The sequence below is a fragment of the Piliocolobus tephrosceles genome, chromosome 9 (genome assembly GCF_002776525.5).
Source record: "Piliocolobus tephrosceles isolate RC106 chromosome 9, ASM277652v3, whole genome shotgun sequence".
Classification (NCBI taxonomy): Eukaryota; Metazoa; Chordata; class Mammalia; order Primates; family Cercopithecidae; genus Piliocolobus; species Piliocolobus tephrosceles.
In genome coordinates this window covers 127652369-127677436 of record NC_045442.1, presented here as the reverse complement: position 1 = coordinate 127677436, position 25068 = coordinate 127652369, and the positions used below count along the sequence as shown (strand labels likewise).

Here is a 25068-nt window from a genome sequence, read left to right as displayed (position 1 = left end):
GGAAGCATGGTCAACCGTAAAAACAGAACTTCAAAACAAGAGGCAGAGCCAGTCACGGAGCAGTTCCATACAAACAACATGTACAGCAAGGGCTGAGAAAAATACGGCCTTTTCCTGGGTATTGTTTTGTGGGACTGGATCACGGTTTCAAAATTCATGTGCCTCATTAGAAGCACAATGTTCTGCACTTACACCCTAGTAAATATTTTTACAAGATAATATTTCATGATAAAGGTGTTTTGCTCACAAAACCTCTCCCGTCAACAACTGGAGATTGACCTCTTACTTGCCCAAAGCTGTACAAACACTTGTGGGGGATATTTGCATCTGTCGCTTCTAAAACACCTTCCGTTTTAAAGCTCGTATGAAAGACAGTTTCCTCAAAAAAAAAAAAAAAAAAAAAAAAAAAAACGAAAGCTGTTCTTTTTTTTTTTTTTTTTTTGAAATGTTCATGTTCCTAAGACTGGGGGAAATCTGAGTGTTTTCCTGAAAGCAGAAGTGACTGGCTGGTATGAATTAATAGGATGTCACTGGTGCTGACTCCCCCACCTGCACATTCCTGCCCACAGTCGCGAATCTTGAAGATGAGATCCGTGAGCGCAAAGAATTATGCCCGGCAATCCTAGAGAATGGAAGTGTTTAACCTTTTCCTCGCCATCTTGTCTGCTTTCATCTCTGCAGAACCCTCTGTGGAAGGGGTGATCTGACACACAAGCATTTCTGGGGGATGCTGAACGCTGCTTACAACTCCCTGCTGCTGTCAGGCAGAAAGTTCTCCAAACCGCATGAATTTGGGAGTCTGGACACTTCAGGCATCATCAGGGTTATGGTTTTGTCATAATCCTGCTGAAAGTCCTTTACCATCTCCAGGCCTCCATTTATTTTCTATAAAATAAGGAGTTTGGAATAACACTGTGTTGATATTCTCCAGTTTTATGAAACATCATATTCAACAATCGCCAGCAGGCGTTTTACAGAAGACCTTGCTTTCCTAGACCCTGTTCAAGTAGAGCATTCAGGTTAGTGCTGAGATTTAATATGCTGCCTCCATCTGACCTCCATATTATGAAAAAATATATATAAAGGAAAGAGCAAAAGGTAGAGCAAGTAGGTTTCTGGCTTGGTAGAGTAGCTCTGAGCGCTGCCCTGTCCTTGGCTGTGTGTGTCGGGCGAAGCATCTGTGAAGGTCCCCAGTGGGGTGTGCAGAGCACAGGGGCTGCTTCTGAATGCAGGCACGTGATCCAAGGACACTGTGCATCGCCAGTGTGACCCCATGAGTAGTTTCAGAGCTTTGATAAGACCTAGGCTGGGCTCGGTGGCTCATGCCTGTCATCCCAGAACTTTGGGAGGCCAAGGTGGGTGGATCACATGAGGTCAGGAGTTCAAGACCCGCCTGACCAATACGGTGAAACCCTGTCTCTACTAAAAATACAAAAATTAGTTGGGTGTGGTTGCAAGTACCTGTAATCCCAGCTACTTGGGAGGCTGAAGCAGGAGAATCAGTTGAACCTGGGAGGTGGAGGTTGCAGTAAGCCAGGATCATGCAACTACCCTCCATTCTGGGAGACAGAGCGAGACTTCACCTCAAAAAAAAAAAAAAAAAAAAAAAAAGAGAGAGAAAAACAGGAGCATCAGATGTAGACTGCATTGATGGCCTGCCTCTCTCTACACCACAGGAATGTGGGCTGTAAAGGCGGGATGTAAATTCAAGTCCACATGCTATGGAGAAATCAGAGGTTTCGAAAGTGTCTCCATGACTATTTTTAAAGTCACAGCTAATAATTCACCGTCTGACGCTCTGGGGCTTGCCTGGATCTAAAAATAGTTGTTCCTGAGCTGGTCGGGGAACTGGCTGAGAAGGAGGGGAAGCTGCGTGGAATACATTCTGAACCATCAGGAAACCCAAAGCAAAATCGAATCTAGCCACCTAAGATTTGATTGTTAAAAGATGGATTTGACTGCTGATCCCGTATTAATTACATTTGTGAAGACATTTGAAAGAGAGGAATGAAATGACAGTGGCCCTGACACAGTCCTTGGGGTTTAAGATGGAGTCTGACATTGTATCCATCTCCAGTCCTGCAGCAGCTTAGTGACATCAGAGACAATTGAAGCAAAGGGCCCACTTAGGGCTGACAGCTGACCCTGCAGTCCGGCTGGGGAGCCCCTGAGAGGACCCAGGTCCAGCCACCAGGGAAGGGAACCAGCATGGCCCCAGGGGGGCTTTAGGCTGAGGCTTCTCCCAGGATGTGGAGGCTCAGCACTTTGCACAAATCGAATTCATGCCAAAGGAAACTGAAAGCCCGCCTTTTTTTCTCCCCCAGCGCACATCTCAGATTATTTGGCCTTTGTCTGAAGACTGAAAACAGTTCTGTGTCCAAGTATGTTTTTAATAGCTGATATTTATTTCACAAAAAAACTGAAATTGCTTTGTGTGTCCAGGCTTGAATGTTTAAGGCGTGCTTGATTAATACATGTGTGCTGAGTGCTTCCTAGGGCTCCTAGACACTGCCAAAGGTAGCTCAGTGGGGAAATTCAAGGCAATTTTCCTCTTAACTTTTGCTACTTCTGACCATTTTCCACTTAAGTTATTATGCTTCTCTATCCATCTATCTGCCTATGTCTAGCTATCCATCATCTATCAATCAATCACTCTATCTTGCAATGGAGGAATTAACTGTGATGTTTTCAAGCATATCGCTTCTCTCATATTCCTATTAACATATTGGAAATGCTCAGCTAAATAGAATAAAGTATTTAGCCTAAACACACGTGAATGTCGAATGCTTTGGGCAAGATATTGAAGGGGTGGGAGAGAAATAATATTAACGCTTTCATGGACACAGCTGGGCTTCTTTCCTCCTAAACATGAGTGAGAATGCTTTCTATGCTTCTAGCTGGGATTGTAGATAAATAGAGAAATCACATTTGAACACAGGAAATGGCTTCGGATAAGGAAGACACATTCCTATCTCTCTCTCACACACACACACATGCACACGCACGTACGCACACATGGACCACCCACCCACCCATCGGAAGTGCATCAGCGGCCTCTGCCTCCCGCCAGGATTCCCGGCTGCAGGACGCAGTCCAGCAGGAGAAGCTTTTCCCTCCATTCTTTCAAGGGTGAGTGGAGACATAGGCTGGTGTTATGTGTTTTGCTCAGTTGAGTGAGGTCCGATTCCTGGAGCTGAGTTTCCTTTAACATCTGAGGTCAGTCACATGGTCCCTGCTGCAGAGCCTTCAGAGAGGAAACGCACTGGTTCCAAACAGGTCAGTTTAGTTTCATTCAAATACAGAAACATGGCAACACAGATTAGACTCGTATGATCAAGTTGTACTCAAGCAAAGAATACAATACCAAAATGTTTGATTTCTTATGAGTGTCCTGAGTCTCACATACACTCTAAGTTAGTTACCAAGTTCTTTATGAGATCTTTTCTAAGATTATGAACATCATATTTGACTTGTGTAAAGCATCACATCATTGACTGAAGAAAATATGCGTAAATATATATATATACACATACACAAAGTTGTATAATATTCAAAATATTTCTGAGTGGTATGACTTGAAAAGATATTACAGTAACTGATTATCATTGTATGGGAAGATGCTTTATAAAACAAGATTCTTCAGTATAGGATACTCTCAATGGCATTATTTCTTGACTTCTATTTATCATTAATAAATTTGGTGGAAATATTAAAATAATGTTAGAGGTTATTTAATGGGAAATATGTATGTTTCTTTCCATTATAAGAAACTATATATCTTATAATAGGATGTTTTTCTCACCTCACCAAAAAATAACACAGAATGTCTTATTTCAGATAAATATTAGTTTTAAAAGGTTTTAGTTATATGTCTTATATCCTGTTTAATTTGAGTTCTTTTTACACTTGGAATGAACACATCCAGATTCTAACAAAAACACAATAAACACAGATGAGACACATGGGCTAAGTTCAGGTATGAGACATTTGCGTCTTCTGTCCGCAGCGTTCTCAGGAACATGTCACTGTGGACACAGACATGGTTTTAATGGGAAAGAGGTAAAATTTTTCCCAGAAAATTGTATGTCATAAGGCATCATTCTGGAGACAAGCCCTTGAACTAAGGCTTTACATTATATAAAGACAATTTCTGGAGGCGAAGGAGAAATTACTGTAGAAGGGGGACAGGTGCTTGGAGAAGTTCCCGTTCTGCCCCAAGGGCGCTGGGGAGGCCAGGAGGAGCTCTGCTTCCTGCAGGGCTGTGTGTTGTCAGCATAGCCCCTGGTGGCCTCAGAGTGACCCCATAGAGAGTGGAAGTCGGCATGTACGCTTTGCACAGTGGCAAGCGTGTCATATCCCAAGTTTAAATACACCAGTGTGCACCTTTGTGTGATGATTCTGACATCATGAATGCACCAGGTCTCATTGTGATGGGGTCTATTTCATAAAAAACATTTTGAGGACTAGAGAAAACCATACTCTAACACAGTTTTTTTTTTTTTTTTTTTTTGAGACAGAAGCTGGTGCTGTCACCCAGGCTGGAGTGCAGTGGCCAAATCTCAGCTCACCACAACCTCTGCCTCCCAGGTTCAAGTGATTCTCCTGCCTCAGTCTCCCAAGTAGCTGAGATTACAGGTGTGTGCCACCATGCCCAGCCAATATTTGTATTTTTAGTACAGATGGGTTTCACCATGTTAGCCAGGTTGGTCTTGAACTCCTGAGCTTGAGTGATCTGCTCTCCTCCGCCTCCCAAAGTTCTGAGATTTGCAGGTGTGAGCCACTGCTCCCGGCCCTCACTGTTGATTTATTAGGAGGAGTTTTCTTCTAAATACCCCAAAGAAGCCATGTGGGACACAACCCTGGGGTGGTGGGCAAATCAAGAGTCAAACTCTGAATGTTTCCCATCCCAAGGAGAGGAAGAAAATAAATCTAATCAGAGAGAAAGTGGAAGGCTTATTATAAGAAGTCAAGCCAGATTATCAGCTCCTGTTTTGGGCCAGGCCTTTGAGGGGTAGCGTCCTGAGCCATGAGGAGCAGGTATCAGGCTAGGGACTGGTGGAGATGTCAGGAATCCTTACACAGTCCCAAGGAAGAGGAAAGAAAACCTACTGAGGACTGAAAAGGTTAGTCACGCCCAGTGGAGGTGAGGAGTGGGGGTACAGGAGACTGATTTCCTGCTGTTCAGCAAGGAAGTCTTGGGTGTTTGTCACTGACGTATTTTATGTTTCTAACTAAGACACAGGACTTCAGGAATAAGATTGCCCTGAAACGTCTCCTTCAGTGGCTCTCTCTCCTGGGGTTGACTTGACTTCCCACATCCCACCCAAGCAGGGGACACGTGGCAATGTCTGGAGGTAAGTTTGCTTGTCACAAGTGGCAGATATGCCCCTGGCATCTAGTGGGTGAGGGCCAGGGGTGCTGTTGAACACACCGTGTACAGGACAGTCTCCTACCACAAAGAACTGTTTCTGTCAGAATGTCAACAGAGCTGAGGCTGGGAACACATACTCTAAACTCTCTGGAAGGTGCCATGGACTGAATGTTTGTGTTCCTTCAAAATTCATGTCGAAATTCTGACCTCTTAGGTTAGGTATTAGGAGATGTCATCTTTGGGAGGTGATGAGGTCATGAGGATGGTGTCCTTAAGGATGGAATTAGGTCCCTTAGAAAAAGTGACCAGAGAGAGCTCCCTCACCCCTTTCACCGGTGAGGACCCAAGGAGAAGGCGCCCTCAATGAGCCAGGAAACAGGCTCCCACCAGACACCGATTCTACCAGCATCATAATCTTGGAGGTTCAGCCTCCAGAACTGTGAGAAATGATAATGCTTGTTTAAGCCATGTGTATTGTTGTTATAGCAGCTCGAATGGCAAAGACACAAAGCAAAGAAATGGCTCTGATATATTAAACTAAAATATAAATTATATAACAATATTTTACATATATAGAAAATGTTCACCAAGGCAGGCAGATCACCTGAGGTCCGGAGATCGACACCAGCCTGGCCAACATGGTGAAACTCTACCTCTACTAAAAATACAAAAATTAACCAGGTGTGGTGGTGGTTGCCTGTAATCCCAGCTACTTGGGAGGCTGAGGCAAGATAATCGCTTGAACCAGGAGGTAGAGGTTGCAGTGAGCTGAGATCGCACCACTTCACTTCAGCCCGGGTGACAGAATGCGACTCCACCTCAAAAGTAAATAAATAACAATAAAATAAAAGTTCAGAAAAATACATAATAAAAGGACATGAATTTATAGAACTATAATTTTAGGCTTTTAAATATGTCCTCCTCATAATGGGAGCCCACCGCTCTGGGGTCAGTCAGGTCTCGTAAAACAACATTTTCCTGGCTGTGTTGGAACTGTTTTTCTCTGGTCAGAGTGAAAAGAAAGGCAGTCCTGGCTTATGAAGCTAAACTTTGTGACTCGCAGGGAAAGATTGCAGCCGCCTGTCAGTGGGCTGGGTTCTGTACAACCTCGGATGCCTCTCCTGGCCTCAGTTTGCTCATCTGCGACAGTGTGATAATAACAGTATCTGCTTCCGTTTCCAAGAGGATTAAATAATACAAAACACACATCTTGGTGTTTTGTGCATAATAAACCCTCAATGAGTATTTGCTATCATTTTTGCAATTTTTAGCTTTGTATCTGAATTATTACACGGAAACGAATCTACATTCAGAACGATTCATGAAGAGAATATATTAACACAAGATCTTTTGAGTTAATTTAAAACATGAAATAATATTTCTGATGAGAGTTATTTTTCTTGCCCTTCTCCTCACCCCCCAAACTGGAAAGTGAACAAAGAGGGTATGTGTTGATAGAACGCTGTCTCAAAGAGGTTTGGGAGATGGTAGAGTTTGATTGACCTGTCGCCTTGTGGAAGAACCCACCTTACATACTAACAGCTTTTGAGTTCTTCAGGAAGGAATGGCCTGCGACCAGCTGAATCAGCACTGAGCTCCTATTTACTACGAAGTACAGTATCATTTATTTACCGTGGAGTAACCCTTCACACAGCAGCACCTCTTGAAAGCTTCCAAGGAGAGGAAACGTACTTAAATGTGAAGTCTTATTTTCTCAACAGTTCTCCTGATCGAGTTTAAAATTTAAAAATTATCTTGCCAAGCTTTCTGTGCCATGACTTATGCAAGAATGATACAAGAATGAAACGGATTGCCTTGGCAGGCTGAGTCACTAGCTACGATATCAGGGAGTATCTTCCTGCTGCAGAGGAAAGGGGACACGTCATGCTCTTTGAGTCACAAACCTTCTAATCATCACCTGTCTGAAAGAGGACCTGTTGTAACTGACTCAGCTGAGACTCACCAAGCAAGCACGCTCAGTGAGTACAGATACCTGGTTAGCAGATGAGGATGCTGGGGTGAGATTGGCAGCTGTCACTCTGAATTTTGACATGTAAGAAGTCCGATATCTGATTCAGGAAAAGTGGTCACCTATGCGTACCGACACAATGGGCTCACTTACATAATTACACACATTTATCGTCTGTCATTTAGGCCTTGAAATGTATGAATTAATCCTCCCTGTGATGGGAGCGCATGGCTCTGGGGAAAGTCAGCTCTCATAAAGCAACATTTCCTTGGCTGTGTTGGAGCTGTTTCCACTTATTCATTCTCTGTTATCACATTCATTGTGCTGAAAACATTCAGGTCACTGTTTTCACTTTTCCTGGGATCCTAGACAATGTCCCCATCATAGCTGTTCCAGAACAAGCAGTTGTGTGGCGATGGTGACTCATTCAACAGAAGTGACCTGTCTCTGGTGAACTCTCCTGTCTGTCTCCCGCCTGAACTGAAAGTCACAAATCAAATGATAAACCTTGAGCCTCAGCCAGTATCACCCCCGATCTTCAAAGTGGTTCTGAAGGGCCTCAGATGTCTGGCTACTAAGAAGTCCTTCAAGTTTTGTTTACCTCACTAATCCTGCCTGTCCTGCTCTTTAGATAGGCAAAGGAGAATTGCTCTAGGCTACGGCTCAGGGCCTTCATCTAAGGCTCTTGTCAACAGCTCTTTGGAGGGTCTGGAGGGCTGGGAAGGAGTCCCGGGTTCCTAAACAACCACATTTCTTCCCATAGTCACAGTCCTCTGGACTCCTGAATATTGTTTCCAACACAGCCATGTTGTTTTGGAAAGGGGAATGTCTGTGGCAAGAGTCTCTAGGTATTCCAAAGTAAATATCAAAGAAAAACTGTAACCGGGAGATTTTATAAAGGGTCAAGCTGTACAGGTTTTCCACTGATCCGGCTAAACCGAGGTCCTGTGGGAGCATCGAGCAGAAATTCCCACCAAAGAGTGAGAAACAAACCAAACGAAAATGATGCACACACGGAAAAAAGGAATAGCATCTGCTACAATTGCTGCCTGTGCCTGGGTCATTATTTCCGTGAGTGGGACCTGAAATGGACAGCTGTCCTCGGTCAGGCCTGCAGCTGTGTGTCTTAGCTTTGCCTAGGGAAAGTTCTTTTCCATACAGAAGATGAATGCATTCCTCCTCCTTCTTCTTCTTCTCCTCCTCCTCCTCCTGCTCCTCCTCCTTCTTCTTCTTCTTCTTCTTTTTCCATAAAGTCGAAGTCCCAGGTTGAGTAAATAAGGATTTTTTGTTCCTTTGAGAGGTTCCCCTATATAATGAAAACAGAATTCTCTAACATCTTGCGTGAACAAAAGAACACCTATTTACTAAAAAGCAAACACCACATCCAGCATGGTGCTATGCACCTCACTTCTAGGATGCAAACTCTCATAACAGTCCCAGGAGCAGCCAGGTCCCCTTCATAGGTGAGGGCTAGTGAGGTGCCTTTCTCAGGTCTCTTGGTCTAAGGAGAACAAAGCTGGTCTTGACTTCCTTAAGGCATAGCCATTTCCAACAGCAAAGCATATTGAAAAACTTTGGAGTCAAGTTGGCTTTTCACAACCCACACCCCAAGAGAGTGGCGAAAGAGAAATCAGCTGCTGCATTGCTGTTCAGTTTTGCTGTTATTGAAGCTATCTGTTTTAATGATTTCAATCAATGGTGTTATTATGTGTACTCTCTGGAACTTTAAGCAAATGGAATAATGTAGAAAATTCAATAATAAGTAAAGCGAGATGAAGAACAGAGAACACTGTGTTTTTCAGGCAAAAGAACAATAGCGGCAGTGGCATCAACAGACTCCTCTTCTCTGTGGCCTTGCTGGCTTGTGCTGCAGAGATACTGGCTCAGTTCTCTCGGCCTTGTCACCTAAGGTCAACACCAGTCTCTCTTATGTTGTTTGGACTTCTCTAAGAAGCTAAAAGTCTCCCTGTAGCTGCTTAATTTCAGCCATCCCCACAGTGCTTCTGAGCAGTATCATGGTCCGACAGATGTCACTTATATGTGTGAACCACAGATCTGCACCTGGGCAAACTGGTCCTCATGGAACCATGTCTTGCCAAGACAATCCTACAAAGAGGAAATTCACCTGTGTTCTTAAACATGATCTTATTTAGCGATGGGTCAAGATTCCTGGGGAGTCCTAGGAGCAAAATCCTAGAGATTCCTGCATCGTCCAATCTTATTCGCCCTGAAAACAACAAATTGGATTATTAAGTGAAGGGAATACACCCAAATTATCTCTAAAAGTGTAGTTTGTCATCATTGGCAGAAAAAAGTGATTCAAAGAAACATTGTAAAAATCACCCTAAGGACATCTTCTCGGAATCTTAGAGAACAAGATGACTCACCTTTCCTGCCTTAACGGGCAACCTGTCTGGGCCTGGCTCAGAGCTCATCTTGCACCAGAACAGCTTTGCCACTGCCTCCCTTTTCCTAGGAGTCATGCCATTGCCATGTGGTTTAAATCATAGCTGATGCCTATGGGGGCCTACCGCATCCAGAACTTCTATTTATAGCATCTCATCTAATTTTTATTAGATAAGTGCAATAATCACCGGATGAAAAGAGGCACAGATGACCCTGTCCAGGAGCAAAGTGGTGGCAGGACTGGACCCATGCCAGGTCCCAGCCAGTCCATTCCTCCTCGCATGGCCCAGCTGCTGGGCTGTGGAAGCTGCAGGCAGGGTCCCTTGCAAGCCGGTGGCCTCAGCCCCATCTCCTTACTTCTCTGCAGCTTGTTTTCTTATGTGCAAGCTGTGACTAATCCCACCCCCCTTCAGGGGATTTTCACAGGTTTCATAAGTGAAATAAGTTCCTATTTTGTTTCTTTCCCTGTGTGTACCTTGTATCCCACAGATGGACACATGTGTCTAAAATACCTGTTTTGTCAGTGTTTTCCTCCAATTCAGAAACACCGGGAGCCCTCCCCAATCCCTCCATTTCTATCAGGGCAAAGCTAACATGCTACCGGCAGCAAAGAGCTCAGTATCAGCAGACATCATTTTGCAGGTAAAGAAAGAAAATCCCTGGGTGACGGAAAATCTCCCCAAGTATGGGCCCAGGGACCTTGATGGGTCAGGTCTCACTGCATGCTGTCCCACTCTGGCCCAGCAAACTTTCTTCTCCAGTCAACACTGGTCTCACTGTCTGAGGAACACCTGTGCTGACACTCAGGCGCAGCCCATTGGGAACACTGCTCCCTGCCCTCTCCCGTCCAAATCAACACACCTTCAAAGGAACAGAAGGCTCCTGCAGCCTGGCAAGGTTCCCTTTCCGCTGCCTCCTCCTTCACAGAGACTTTGGGATTGTCCTCTGATGACAGAGTCCCCTGCCTCCTGATGGAGTGATGCTGGGATTAGGGGTGGGATGGAGGATGCCTGCTCACACCTCCCAGATCATTCACCAGGGAGCAAGGCCAGGCCATCATGCCACTGTGTTCATCTTGGCCAGGCACGATGGCTCACACCTGCAATCCCAGCACTTTGGGAGGCCAAGGCGGGCCGATCACTTGAGGTCAGGAGTTTGAGACCACTCTGGCCAACATGATGAAACCCTCTCTCTACTAAAATACAAACATTAGCCAAATGTGGTGGCATGTGTCTGTAATCACAGCTACTCGGGAGGCTGAGGCAAGAGAATCACTTGAACCTGGGAGGTGGAGGCTGCAGTGAGCCAAGATCACGCTACTGCATTCCAGCCTGGGCTACAGCATGAGACTCTGTGTCAAAAACAAACAAACAAACAAACAAACAAAAAACCAAAAGTTTGAAACCACTGTGTTCATCTCACACCTTGCAGACAGATATGCCCAAGATGGGGCTGAATAAAAAGCTAATAGTAATAGCCACCCTCTATGGAGAGCTTCTCATGGACCACACATTCTGCTAAGGCCTTCTCTTGCGTGAGGTGAACACAATGGTTAACCCATTTCACAGATGAAGAAAGAGAGACGTACGCTCTTCAGCAAATTGCCCAAGCTCATGCATGCAGTAAGTGATGGGGTTGAGATTCAAGTCCAGGCAATCTGTCAGCCATGCACATGCTACTAGTGAGGGAGGGAGAAGGCGAGGGAGGAAGAAAGAGAAAAAGGAAGGAAAACAGGAAAGGATGAAAGAGGGAGGGAGAGAAAGGAAGTGAAAGGAAGGAAGTCAAAAAGTGAAGAAAGGAAGGAAAGAGAGAGGAAGGAAGGCAAGAAAGAAAGGAAAATGAAGGAGAACAGGAAAGGAGGAAAGAGAGGGAGGGTAGGTGGGAGAGAAATGAATAAAAGACAAAAGCAAAGCATGGAGAGCAGAAGGAGGGAGAGGAAGGCAGGAAAGGAAGGAAAAGGAATGACAGGAAAGAAGACGGAGGGAAGAGTTCTGAGAAAGTTGATTTAGCAAAACAGATTTTGTCTCCGCCTAGAAGGACTAGCTGTGCCCAGAGAACCTTCTCTGTCTCCTCCAACTGTGGGATAAAAGGAGATTTCCACAAAAGCGAATCAGGGACATGGCCCATCTCTTAAGGAGGAGGCTCTGAGAGGTGAGTCCAGGGGTTTCTGTCCTGTGCGATTTTCAGGCTTTGTAGGAAAAAATCCTTAGCAGAATCTGAAGGGATGGAGGTAGGACCAAGTGACTTTGAGAGCCGAAAGGGAAAGTGGGAGGTCTGTGGTTTAAGGACAACAGAGTCAAAGAGGAAAAGGTGCCTCCTTGCAATAGTCCCCAGGTTGGTTCCTTTTGACAAGAGTTTTTAGCCCTAGATGTGACTGAGAAGTCAGGGGAGAATCTGTGCAAACACCACGCTCTGGATGCCCGGCTCCCAGTGCTCCCGGGTCCTTCTGGAGCAGAGTGGTTTCTAAGCATCACGGGCCCACCATCTGGATAAGAGGAGGTCCCGAGACTGAGCTGCCCTGGAGGCCTCTGGGTGCCCGGGGCCAGTGTCATCGGCTGACACTGCCACCTGTTCTCAAGTCCCTTTTTGTTTCTTTTCCCAGGACAAGAATCCTGATGCAGCGCATGGTATGAGGCAGTTTCAGGATGCCCATGTCAGGCAGAGGATGGCTCAGTGGCCTCTGGCCCAGCTAAGGTATCATGAACTTTACTCCTGGTCCCGCTCCCAAATTAGACACTGGAGATAATGGATCACTGTAAGCATAAAAGGGGCTTTTTGTTTTCTTTACAAATATGCCTAGACAATTCTCAGAAATACCTGAGAAACAGCATGTGTTCTCGTACCTCTCAGACCTGTTGAAGGGGAGGGAGAAGGTTAATGAAAGGCTGCGAGAGCGCGATGCACAGTCCAGAGAGCTTTTGAGATCATCATCCCCGCCTCTGAGCTCCCAGCACTTTTTTTTCCAACCATTTTATGCTTAACTAAGGAATCTGTGCTTAATTATTAGCATTAAGGAGAATAGTGGAGGCTAATAGTGGCCAGCATTTTATTCTTCAAGGTGCAGAAAAACATACATTTCCTTCCTTTCTTCCTTCCTTCCTTCCTTCCTTCCTTCCTTCCTTCCTTCCTTCCTTCTTTCCTTCCTTCCTTCCTCTCTCTCTCTTTCTTGCTTTCTTTAGCCTGTGCAGGAGTCAGACTCTGTATTGCATTTAGAATGAAGAGAAGTTGAATTTTTAATCCCTGAGCCAAACCCATCGGGTAACTTTCAACTTCCCCAGAATCTTCTGATTTTCACTTAGGTTCAAAACCACAGTTCCATATGCAGTTGAAGTGGCATTTTCTTCCATCGGCAACTTCTGCATTTGGTATCAAACCTTTGGTTATGCACAGAGCTGAGGGAGAGCAACCTGATTCCTCACGCATGTTCCACCCTTGGAGCACTCACCCCTACCTCTAAGAGAGCCCTTTCAAATGAGCTTGAGTCCTCCATCCAGAAACTATCCAACACTTCTCACACAGAAGATGGCAGGGCCTCGTGCATCAGAACCCCAGCCAACCAGGACTACAAATAAATACCCAGAAGCTGGCCTCAGTGATGCACTAGGTATAGGAAATGAAAGACGGAACCAATGGTTGCAACCAAATGAGAGCAGAAGTGAAAGTCTGCAAATAAAAATTACAGGTCCTTCATCACAGCTTTCCCCCCACACAGGCAGTAAGACAACCATGCAGTTCTCTAAGAGACGGTTTTGTTTTTTTTTTTTTTTTCAAGAGTTATTGAGTCATCTTGGTTTCTGTCTCTTGATGTAGAATTTACTCTGAAAGCAATAAAAGAGTAAAAACACCTCATTCCTCTGCTTTGCATGTAATGGACTCACCAGGAAGATATTCCTGTACAAAATGTCCCACTTCCGGGGATCTTCACCTGACATCACCTTAGTGTGAAGTTACTTAACTTGGTATTCTGGCATATTTTAGAAAGCAAAAAGCACCTTAAACCTTAACATTTTGTGTCATTTCTAGGCCAAACACTTTGGGGCTTTTAAAAAGAAGTACACCAAGATAAAGTCATCATGGACTCTGTTGAAAGAAATGGTAGGAAAAAAAAATTTGACAAATGCATTAAAAATTCAAGGCTAAATGGGTTGGACAAAAGACTGGAAGCCGAGGTAATCTGTGAGAGATCCCTGCTCAGCTGGCTAAGCTTTTCATCCTTCGGTTCTTACCCCTGACTTGCTGAGCCAGCATGGTTAGAAAACGCAGGACACACACACAAACAACGCTGAAATTCCTTGGAGGTCGAACTTTTGATTCACACCCATTCTGTAAAGCATTAGGAGGTCAAAGGGGTATGCTTTTGTGCAGCTTGGAAAAGAAGGAGCTGACCGTTTCCAGCCTTCAGTGCTCTCTTTCACGCTCATAATTGAGCTGGAATTCCTGAAGAATGACTCTGGGCCCTGAGGTTAGTCCTGGGAAGTAGGGGTGGGGTTTGTACCTGCAGTTTGCATAGGATCCTCCCACCGACCTGCCTGTTAGAAAGGACAGTGGCTTCAAGATCTGTTTGTTGTTCATTTGTTTTTCTCCCCATAAAGAACAAGGTGAGTGGAGGTATTTTCAATGAGAAGGCCTGAGCTCCCGTTCTCCTGTTACAAACACACCACATCAAATATTTCTCGAGTCAGTATGTTTTAATAAGCACTCTTTATTTATTGGGCCTACAATACTATAATTGAAATTGTTTGCAGACCTCGTTGATTTTGACTGGAGGTCACTGGAAAGCCCGATGGTTCCTGCCTCAGCAGAAGCTTGTGTGGCAATAGGAGTGGAGGCCGGAGAGTCCTTAGGTCAGTCTCAAATTCTCTGGGGTAAAAAAGGGCTAACAGTTCCTTCATTGAATTAACTGTGGAGATAAAACATTTGTGAATATTATGTACACACATATAAAATTGCCCCTAAACAAATTATTCCGGAAATACGTTAATCTAGCAAATGATCATTCGAACGGCGCACACAGCATGGCTGTCGTTTGGGTCTGTGCAATTCGGAAGGTCCAGCTGAATTGTGACAGCAGGTTCATGAGTGGCCCCAAGCTTTTTCCTCATTATTTCCAGCAAACCCTGTCTCTGTCTACTTACCTCCTTCCTTAACAACCTTTCCCCAATCAATTCTTTCTGCACCCCTAGAAAAATTGAGTTCTGCAAATGCTAAAGGAAAGGAAATGGGTATCTGCTATCTGCTCAGTGCTGATTTCAGAGAATGTCCACAAAGTTTTTCTCTTTTTCACAGACACTGCACTGAAGACTCGGATGGTTTGAGCTGCTGGAGCCCCCCAAATTCAGGCACCTCCTCCACCCCAGGCCACTCTACTGTCCCGTGCTGCCTCCCACACCCATCCGGTTGTGCGGAACACTCCCCGCGTTTCTTCAGCAAGTCTCATCGGGCTCCCTCCTTGTTCAATAAAGGTGAAGGGTGTGGGGTTTTCTGTGCTTGCTCAGGAAGTTGAGTCCGGGTGAAACGTGTCAGGCTGCCATTTCCCAGGCTGGAAGATTTTCCCAGGACGGTATGAATAGGCGATGAAAGTGCACACTCTTACCCGACTGCCCGACCCAGGTGCCAGGCTTCTGACTCAGGACCATCTGTGGGTGCCAGTGCAGGGAGGTGAGTCACTGCAGACTTGCCCAATCTCCCTGCAGAGGTCAGCTCCTGGGCCCCGAAAGTTGCTCCAGGACGAAAGCGTGCTCTCGGTAAGACTAAAATTCTGGTCATTTGCTATCTGCAGAGTCACGGACATGTAACCCAAATAAAGATCTGGACGATGGTCTGGCTCCTAGTTTGGTGATATTAGCATGTTTGAGCACTAGAGAACTCTATCTTAACATGCGGCCAATAATTACTGCCCTCACAGAATTTGGGAAGGAAAAAACAAGACAATATTTGATATGTAGAGGTGGTCAATGCGGTAGCATGACCAAGAACCAGAAACACCAGAAATGAACTATCTGGGCAGCCTGTGGAACAATGAGGTTAGCTTTCACTGCTATTGTTTGTTTATCTGATGTTATTCAGAGTTGATTTCTTTTGTTTTAAACCATTAACCACTCAGGATCCTCCTAACATCTCCCCGTCCCCTCTTCAAAACCTCTGTTAGGAGCCCAGGAGCATGGGCTCCGTGCACCTTGGCGTGCTTCATAAAAACACGTTAACCCGAGAAGGGGCTCCTTGGATTTGCCCACTGGGGACAAAAAGGCACAGATGTCACTGACACATCTTCAAGGTTTTTGTTTCACGAGACAAGAATGTTTGCTAAACCCACCCCACGACCACTTGCTTCTCTTTTGCTGGCTTTTTGAAATTCACTCGGGTGTCTAGTGGGTGGGTCTCTGGGGACCTTGCCATTGTACCACCACGGTGGCATTTCTTTTGGCTAATGTGAATATGGTGAGCCCAACAATACGACGGCCCAGCAAAAAGTAGAGCCTGTAATCTTATCCTGAAAGAGAAATCTCATGGCTTGGTGCCTCTGGAGGGTGAGGCAGAAAGCACTACCTCAAGCCATTGTCTGGGCAGCTTCTGGGCCCAGTTCTTCACCTTCAGGAGCTGAAACTGATGACCGTCTTCAGTGGTGCGGTAGGCACAGGCAGAAAGAAGCTTCCAGCACTGTTCCTGGCCACCGAAAGCTAAAAATCTGCCTCTGATTATAGATTATAAAGAGAAATCAGAGATTATAAAGATAAATCAAAATTGTGGTTTGGACAAAGAGGTGTAGCAGCAGATATCCAAACCCTAATGTAGAAAAACAACTTAGCAAATGACTGTTTTTTCTGTTCATGCCCCAGTACCTGAAGGAGAATTGCTGCTTCCCTTCGCGGTGCCTGCCACTGCACCCAATAGTTAGCACGTGAACGTCTCGCTTGAGGTCAGCTTCTGGGTGTAAAAAGAAATTTAAACATAGAAAATTCAAGTAACACCCATTCATTTATTGAAGATCTCAAATGTTCTATGATCAGGGCAAAAATCTAGTAACCGAACAGAGGATTCCCTAGTTAGTTTGAAAGCCACGCAGAAGGATGGTTTGTATACAGCCACTATTTTTCTAGAAGCCAGGGTAGCTTATGTTTGGGATATACATAAAATACAAGGTAAAGGCTCTTTGATTTGGGAAGGGATGATGGTAGGAGAAATAAAGGTATAAACATGAAGTAACAATGGAAGTCAAAAATTCAGGTAGATAGGGTAAGAGCTGACACTGTTGCAATAGGTTCTTCATTCCCCATACATGAGTTGCCTGAGGTTTCTGAGGTCACAGAAACTGTGATGAACATGATTCAGTAGGAAGCAAGCAGTACTGGGAGCCAGAATCCTGAGTTCTCCTCTCAGCTCTGATGCTGACGCTGTGATCTTATTACATAAGATTAAATAACAATTGTATTTTAGATGAGTAGGCAGAGAAAAAGTCACCATGCTGAAATTGGCCAAGCGACTGAACAGAACCTGTTGTGTAGGATCTTTTTATGATTCTAAGTTCTACAGGAGTTAGACACGATATCTGAACAGTCTCAGGTCTCTCTTTAAGATACTAGAACTCAAGATTGAACTGGAAGTTGAAACAGAATACTCTGTTCGCTGAGTGCTGGGTTCTGCCAAGAGGTAAATTTTTCTCCGGCCTCTGCAGACAGAGAGGTACCCTGAGCTCCTGGGATCTGGGGCAGCAGCCTCGGGGCTGTCCTGGATTTGAACGGCCAAGTACAGAACTGCATCCACCCTCTCAGTAGACCTGAGCAGTAGACATCCCCATGCCCACTTTAGAAACAGGAAGGTTAAAGCTCCCATGTCTTAATCAGTTCTCATGGTTAGAAACTTCTGGAGCTGCCATTTGAGAGAAGGTCTGTTGGACTCTGAAGCACATCTGTCTTCTCATTTAAGCCCTGTGCTAGGCACTTCCCCATACAGGATGTAAGACTGGGCTTGTTGGTAACGTCCCTGTGCTTGTAGAAAGAGGACAGAAGAGGCTGCTGGCGTGGGCCACCACACAGGGAGTGGGCTAAGAAAGAACAGTCGGAATGCAAGAGAGAAATTTCTCCAAATTCGTAATCGGCTGATTGTGCAGGTGCAAACTTTCTGATCTGTGCACACCAAAGATCATTTCCGTATTTGCCTTGTAGCTGCCACTGTTGTTGTTATTGGCTAGGGAAAGGTGACAGTGTCTTTGAAAAACTGTTCTGTTGCCCTGAAGCCACTTGATATCCAAAGTTTTCTTCATCCCTCAACCACAGCAAGCACTGACCCTCACAGTGACAGCATGTGGGCAATTCACTGTGCACTCCTGAGTTACACAAATAAGGATTGATTTGATCATTTCAAAACAAGAAGGCCACTGCAAAATTCAACTAATGCATTTTCTTCGCTGAGAGCTCCTCCTCTGCCAGCAGTACCTGTCCCTCTCTAAGAAAAGGATTCTCAGAAGTAGGCAGATCGTAAGAGCTATGACTGATGATGAAGCAAAGATAAAAATCGTCTTCATGACTTGCATGTGCAGCAGAGGAAACCACAAGTTATTCCCTGCGAGCCGGAAGCAGGCGGATGTGTTCATGGCCAAAGGCAGTAGTCCTCATTTCTGCCTGTCACATTTTTCAGGTAACTTGCTGGAAGAGAGGGAGCAGGTGGCAGGGACGGCAAAGCACAGGCACCTTCTAGAAACAGTGAAGGGCTCAAGACATCCTGAGAATGCCAACAGCATGCATGTGTCTGCTTCCCACCCACCCAAAGTCTTTCTGTTTTTGAGTCTTGTACACCTGCAACAAGGGTAGGAGGGTAGTTTTTTAAATCATTTTCCGTGTTTTATGAAGAAGAAATTACCATTATAATCTGGATCCCATGGGACTGTGACATACATCACCCACCTTTGTGCCGGGACCGGGGCTAAGTTCCTTGCAGATACAGTTTTTAATCCTGGCAACCATCCAGCACATTTGCTATCCTCAACCCCAGTTTTACAAATGAGAAAACTGAAGCAGAGGGAGATGATGAAGCAGCCGCATCTTATTTGAACACAATTCTCGCCATTAAAGGTGCTTTTCCATGCATTTGCTCTTGAGAGCTCTACACCAACTCGGGAATTTAGGAAGATGAGAATTTCTCCTTCAGATAAGTAGTGTGTTGGCCCACATCACAGAGCTAGGAGGGAGCTGGGGTCTGGGACCCAGGCCTTTGAGCTTCAGTGCATTTAATTTGTAGCCGAGATCTGAATGAGTATTTCCTTGTGATTGATTACAAAAGCTTAATGAAATGGAAAAGAGTTACTAAAAGGAATGGTGGACTTGGGACTTAAAACAACGTGCCTCTAAGTTAGCCATTGGGGTAAAAGTGGAGTGAGGTCAGAGGCTCATCAGGACTGTATTGGGCACAGCCCTGCCCTCCTCACTCACTACCCACAGCCCCTCCCAAGGAACCTCACTGGTGGAGGAGGAGCAGACCCAGCCTGCGCTGGGATGGGACGCAGATCACCCGAAAGGGATTCAAAGTCCCTTTTTCCATCTCCGACACTGACTGCATCACACATTACCTCTAACTGGAAAAAGACAACATGTACTTTGCAAGGTTCTGCGTTAAGACGGATACATGATGAACAGTGACAGCTTAACTGTCTGCTTGACCTTGAAGAAAAAAAAGACGACCATTCTGTTTTAATGTAGTCAAATAAACATCAAGTGGCTTGCAAGTAAAAAGCAGGAAAAGGCAGCACTTTGTGAAAAAGGAGGTTTGGGATTTGTAGACGTTTTAATGAGTCATCTGGGAAAACCCAACGTGTGTCCTGTGTGTAAAAGACTCACATCCGGAATTTCAAAGGTTTTGCATTTAGCGTAGAAGTGATGTATTGAAACATCCAACTGTTTAAAATTTAATGACAAACAAGAAACCTGCTTTAATAAGATTTCACTTTCATTTCCCTGAGTAGCTGTGTTCAGGGGCCTGTGAATCTTCGAGGAGCATTAAATGCATTTGTCAGTTTGAGGGGTATCCTTTCAATTAATATGAAGTCAAAATAAAGGCCACTCAAAGGTCCTTTCTTTCCCAGGTGGGGGTTCTTGCTGGTGTTGTACTATTGAGAATGCAATTGACAGGTGTGTGGACGTCCCTGGTCATTTTCTTCTGATGTCTAACCACGTCATCTTTCCCATAGCCTTTCCATCTACCGAGAAAAGGGAGAAGGAAGAGAATGAAATGGAAAATGTGTGATTGGTCTTACGTAAACCCTTCCAGGCAAAACAAGAACCAGAGGAGGTCTAATATTTTGGATCAAATGAGTTGCTGGGTTTTACTTAGAGATCTAGCTTAGAATTAATGCCTCCATGCTGTTGGAGAAGAGAGCAAAGTAGTGACAACATCAGGCTCATTGTTCATTCATTCATTCATTCTTTGAGCATTTCTAGGGGCTGAGGAGTCAAGAGGCATTAAATTTTATCCAGTAATCCTCCCTTATCTGTGGGTTTGCCTTCAGCAGTTCCAGTTGCCTGTGGTCAACTGATGTCCCAAAATAGGTGAGGTCTCAAAATAGGTAAGTACAAGAAGAAATTGAGAGAGAGAGAGAGATAGAGAGACCGCATCACAGGTATGTATGTACAGGAAGAAAACATAGTATATATATAGGATTTCGTGCTGTCCATGCTTTCAGGCATCCACTGGGGGTCTGAAACTTGTTCCCCTGGGATAAGGGGGACAACTGTATGCACAATTCCTTGTCCAAAGGACTCATCCTCCAGGGAGGAAGGGAGAAGGGTGAAGATGCTCAGAGCAGAGGTGGCCACCGGCTCTCCCAGGACATTCCGTCCATTTCTGGAATGTCATTATGCTTCAGTGAGATTGTGCCGGATACTCACTACTGCTCAACGGCCACTCAGTAGAAACGAAAACAAGTGCTCTTTGTACCTTGTTCAGCTCTACCCTGAGTGTTCTACGGGAGAAACTTCAACCCTTGCCCAGAAGTGTGGACATTGCGCTGCCTCTTTCTCTCGCAGGTGTCATTCCTGAGCAGGGAAGTTGTGATCTGGGGCCAGAATGAATGGCCCTGGTGACTTCTTACTCAACTGATCCCACACCAGTCAGAAGGGGCCATGAAGGCAGTGGCAAAGGAGCCACAGATGGGCATGAAATGGGCACACTGACCATCAAGGTCACCACTGTGAGAAAGCAGGTACTGAGCCCAGTTCTGTATGACGACGGTGATGTTGGGCTGAGGCCACACACACACAGCTTTTGCTTGGAAACGACCAGGTCCTTCATCATGCGTTGTCAACAATACATAAAAGCCAAAAGGCGTCTCACACTTGGGCTCATGATCCGCAGGTAGCCAACATGCAAGAAGTGACAGAGGGGCTCCCAGCATGGTGCCTGACACCTAGAGACAACCAATACTTACTGCATGCGTGAATGAAGGAAATGCGTACTTGGCTCCAGAATCGTCCATCGCTGGCTGGCACGGCGTTCCGTTGCTTAGAGGTGAGAGAGTGAGTACGGGCTCCTCTGGAAGACAGTACGACATAGATGTGGTTCGGCCACATATTTTATCAAGGTGTACCTGTGACTTCTGCAGCACATAATTCGAGAAATTGATAAAATAGCTAAACAGCGTATATTATGGTAGTTGAAAAGGTGAGTTGGTTATAACTCCAACTCTTTCTTGCAGGGTTGTATGGGTTCATTGGCTGTGTCTCGGGTTCACCCCTGCACAAGGAGAAAAATGACGACTGCCCTGTGCAACCCTGGGTCATCTCAGGAGAGCCATTCCCAGGTTCATAGCAAGCACTCCTGTTACTCAGACGGGCCGCCTGCATCAAGCCCCAAGGAAGCACTTATTAGTCGAAAAAAACAAAAAACAAAAAAACCAGAAAACAGCCAGTGAGACTATTTTACAAACAAGTGAAGAATAGCAACTGAAAGCAACAATAACTACAACATAAATCCTTCCACAAATACTTGGGATTTCATTTCCACTAAGGATAATGATGGCGTAGAAGGCATGTTTGTGGGAGTTACGCACACGGGGAAAAAGGTGATGAAAATAATAAACCAACAAATAAACAAAATTCAGTTAATCAAAACAGAACAAAATAAAATGAGCCAACCAGCGTATCTGAATGTAAGCGTAATAATTGTCATTGGACGAACCTTTGCCAAATCAAATTGGCTTCTAGCACACAGACTGATACTTTGGGATGTAAGCGGTGTTCTACCCACATAATTCATTTAGTTGCAAAGAATGTAACAAATAATGCAATTATTCCAGAGGATCATGGTGAGACATCTATTTGGTGGTGACTTAAGCAGAATGCCCCGATTCAGAAGAGTTAGACCAGTCTCTGGATTTACGGCCACTCATGAACACTGCAGTGAATCTCTGGATTTACAGCCAGTCACGAAAACTGCACTAACTCTTGGGACATCTGGGTTCCTTGTCTTTTGTCAAAATCCCAGGGAATTCAACTCACTGAATCTGTTGGTCAATTCAATTCCGCCATTGGTCAGTATGACTCGGCTTTTGACAGAGAGTTTTACTCAAAGACTTGCAAAACTTCCTTCCTGCAAGATTTCAGAAGCATAGCAAGCGTTGCAAAAGGAAACTACCTTATAAATTGTACAAACCCAGCATCGTGTTCTTCGCTTGTCCTTCCCTGAATTTACTGGAAAATTATGTTGTGAAACCTAAATGCAAATTAATCTTTCTTATTGCAAATTAAACACAAAATCCATTTTCATCTGAATTCAATGGGAAACAGAAATTATTTTCTTAAAAAGTAAATATCCACCACTCTGTAATAATTGTGATCCGCTATGGCTTATTTGTCATGTCTGGGGCCATGGACTCGGTCCTCTGCGTACCTTACCTCTCATCCTGCAATAATCCTGAACGGGTTCCCATTGCCTCCATTTTAGAGGTAAGAAAGACACAGCTTTAAGGTTCTGAGTAACAATCCCAAAGCCAGAAATTGCTGCAATCTTTACTTGTGGGTTCCATGAAGGAAGATTCCTCATTGCTTGCTCAGAACACAACAGGGTGAATGTCAACTCTTTGCAAATGTCATTCTTAGCAATTCCTTAAAAACAGTAAGTCCTAGATTGCAGTACTGCTGAAAGTTTTTAAGGAAACCCACAAGCTGAAAGAAATGGCCGTGGGGTACTTGGGTAAGAGCCTCCCCACTTTCTTACCCAGGAGCCTGGCTTCCAGGTATTACCCTAGGCTGGTCATGAAGATACGTCCACCCTTTTTTTTTTTTTTTCAAGTTACAGAGTCGCAAATATTGTAATATTTTAAATTGATAAACCCAAGTTATTTGAATGTCATCTTTGAAGTTTTTTATTTGTTTTGTTTGTTTGTGCCTTGTCTTGGTTTTAGAAGTTTTATTTTCGGTTCCGGGGCACATAGCAGGTTTGTTACACAGGTACTCTCCTGTCTTGGGGGTTTGTTGTATGGATTATTTCACGATCCAGTTACTAAGCCTATGCCTCCTTAAAAAGCAAGGTTTCTGATTCCCTAAGTGCAGGCAGCTCAGCGGGTGGGGTACAATTGATTAACCGTGACCCAGGAGCTTCAGGCATGCCTTCCCCTCTTAAACCGCATAAACCTTTCTCGTAGGGTGGAGAATGGGACTGGCCCTGTTCCCACAGCTGCCTCCCCTTGCCATCCTTGAGCCTTGAGAAGGAGCTGCTTACACAGCGAAGAAGGCCGGAAGGTCTGTGCCACATTCTTCGGTACCGTCTGTGGACATTACTGTTCCATGCAGCGGAGGCTCTGCTCAGCATTTGTTGATCTTACTGTACCTCCCCTCAGATCTAGGGGAACTTGCTGGGAGCCGCCTCAGAAATGGGGGACTTTCTAGTAGTCTCTTGCCCTACACATCCTGGAGCAGCTCCTGTCTCCTGTCTCTGCCGTATGACAGGGCACGATGACCTTTGAATGCACGACTTTGAAGTTTGGATCCTAAGCTGACTGTTTTAAATCAGTAGCTAACCCTTAAGTTCTCTTTGATTTACATGAATGCAATTATTTATATATTTGAATGTTGCTCAAAGGCAATGTACCATGAGGAGTTAGATTAAAAAAAATAAAATAAAACCCAGCAAACACACATATGTGTCATGGTGAGCCCACTTGCTCTAGCTTCTGAACTTGTGAGTAAATCACCTGTTTAGGGAGGATAGTACATTGCACAGGGAGGGCGGGGGGTGGCAGTGAAGGATTCTCCCATTTCCATCTGAAAGAGGATATGGAAGGCTGCATTCCACTGCAGCCTCAACCACCCCGCTTTCTTGTCTCCTCAGCAACAGAAAAATGCCACCTGGGTCACGCCGCCTGGCTCTAGAGTGAGTTAACTGATGTCAGTGCATGTCATTAACTATCTCGCACATCTGGAAGCAGATCTTGCACAACCAAATGACATGTGGTAAAGCGAAACTTAAGAAATCAAGGGGAACAGAGCTGCGCTGGGCTGATACACGCAAGTCACCCATAAATGTGCTTGTCGTCAACAAAGGGCAAATCTTGGAAAAATGGCGTGTAACCCTGTGTTCAGTTACCCGTTAGCCAAGCCCTGGAGCTTTGAAAGAAGCTCATTGTTTGTTCATAGCAGATCTGAATCAGGGGCTCTTAGTTTAAAAAGTAATTCTAGAGATCATGTGATGATTGAGGTGTGTATATATATACATTTTTGTATATGTATATATAAAATACACATGCATACACACAAATACACATGTGTGTATGTACATTTTATGTATACATGTACACATATATTTAAATACAAATACACACACACTTACAGTTTTTTGTACAGATCATGCAAAGGAAAGTAATTAGTTTAAAAAATAATTCTAGAGATCATGTGATGATTGAGGTGTATATATATTTTTTGTATATGTATGTATAAAATTACATGCATACACAAATACACATGTGTGTATGTACATTTTATGTATACATGTACACATATATTTAAATACAAATACAGTTTTTTGTACAGATCATGTAAAGGAAAGTAGTTTAAAAAATAATTCTAGAGATCATGTGATGATTGAGATGTATATATATATTTTGTATATGTATATATACAATGTACATGCATACAAATACACATGTGTATATGTACGTACATTTTATATATACACATACGCATATATTGAAATACAAATACACACACAGTTTTTTGTACAGATCATGTAAAGGAAAGTAAATGCAACTTAGCAACTGGAGCTGAAAGGGACTTGTAGGACAATGGGCATTCTGGTTAAATCTGTCTTTTAAGATTCTGTGGTGACCGTGCCGCCCAGC

The 25068-nt window shown here is 44.5% G+C and overlaps 2 long non-coding RNA genes across 2 annotated transcripts; one reads left to right on the top strand and one right to left on the bottom strand.

The window, feature by feature from the left end:
• Positions 1-5755: 5755 nt before the first annotated feature.
• On the bottom strand, positions 5756-10018 carry LOC116418929. The gene is made up of 3 exons (XR_004229143.1): positions 9935-10018; positions 9466-9567; positions 5756-5808 (listed from the first exon to the last, which is right to left on the bottom strand). It is a non-coding gene; the product is annotated as an uncharacterized LOC116418929 (long non-coding RNA).
• A 7923-nt stretch (positions 10019-17941) lies between these two features.
• Positions 17942-24379, top strand: LOC111527011. Its single transcript, XR_002726554.2, has 5 exons — positions 17942-18380; positions 20245-20937; positions 21090-21242; positions 21430-22678; positions 23377-24379. It is a non-coding gene; the product is annotated as an uncharacterized LOC111527011 (long non-coding RNA).
• Positions 24380-25068: the final 689 nt, after the last annotated feature.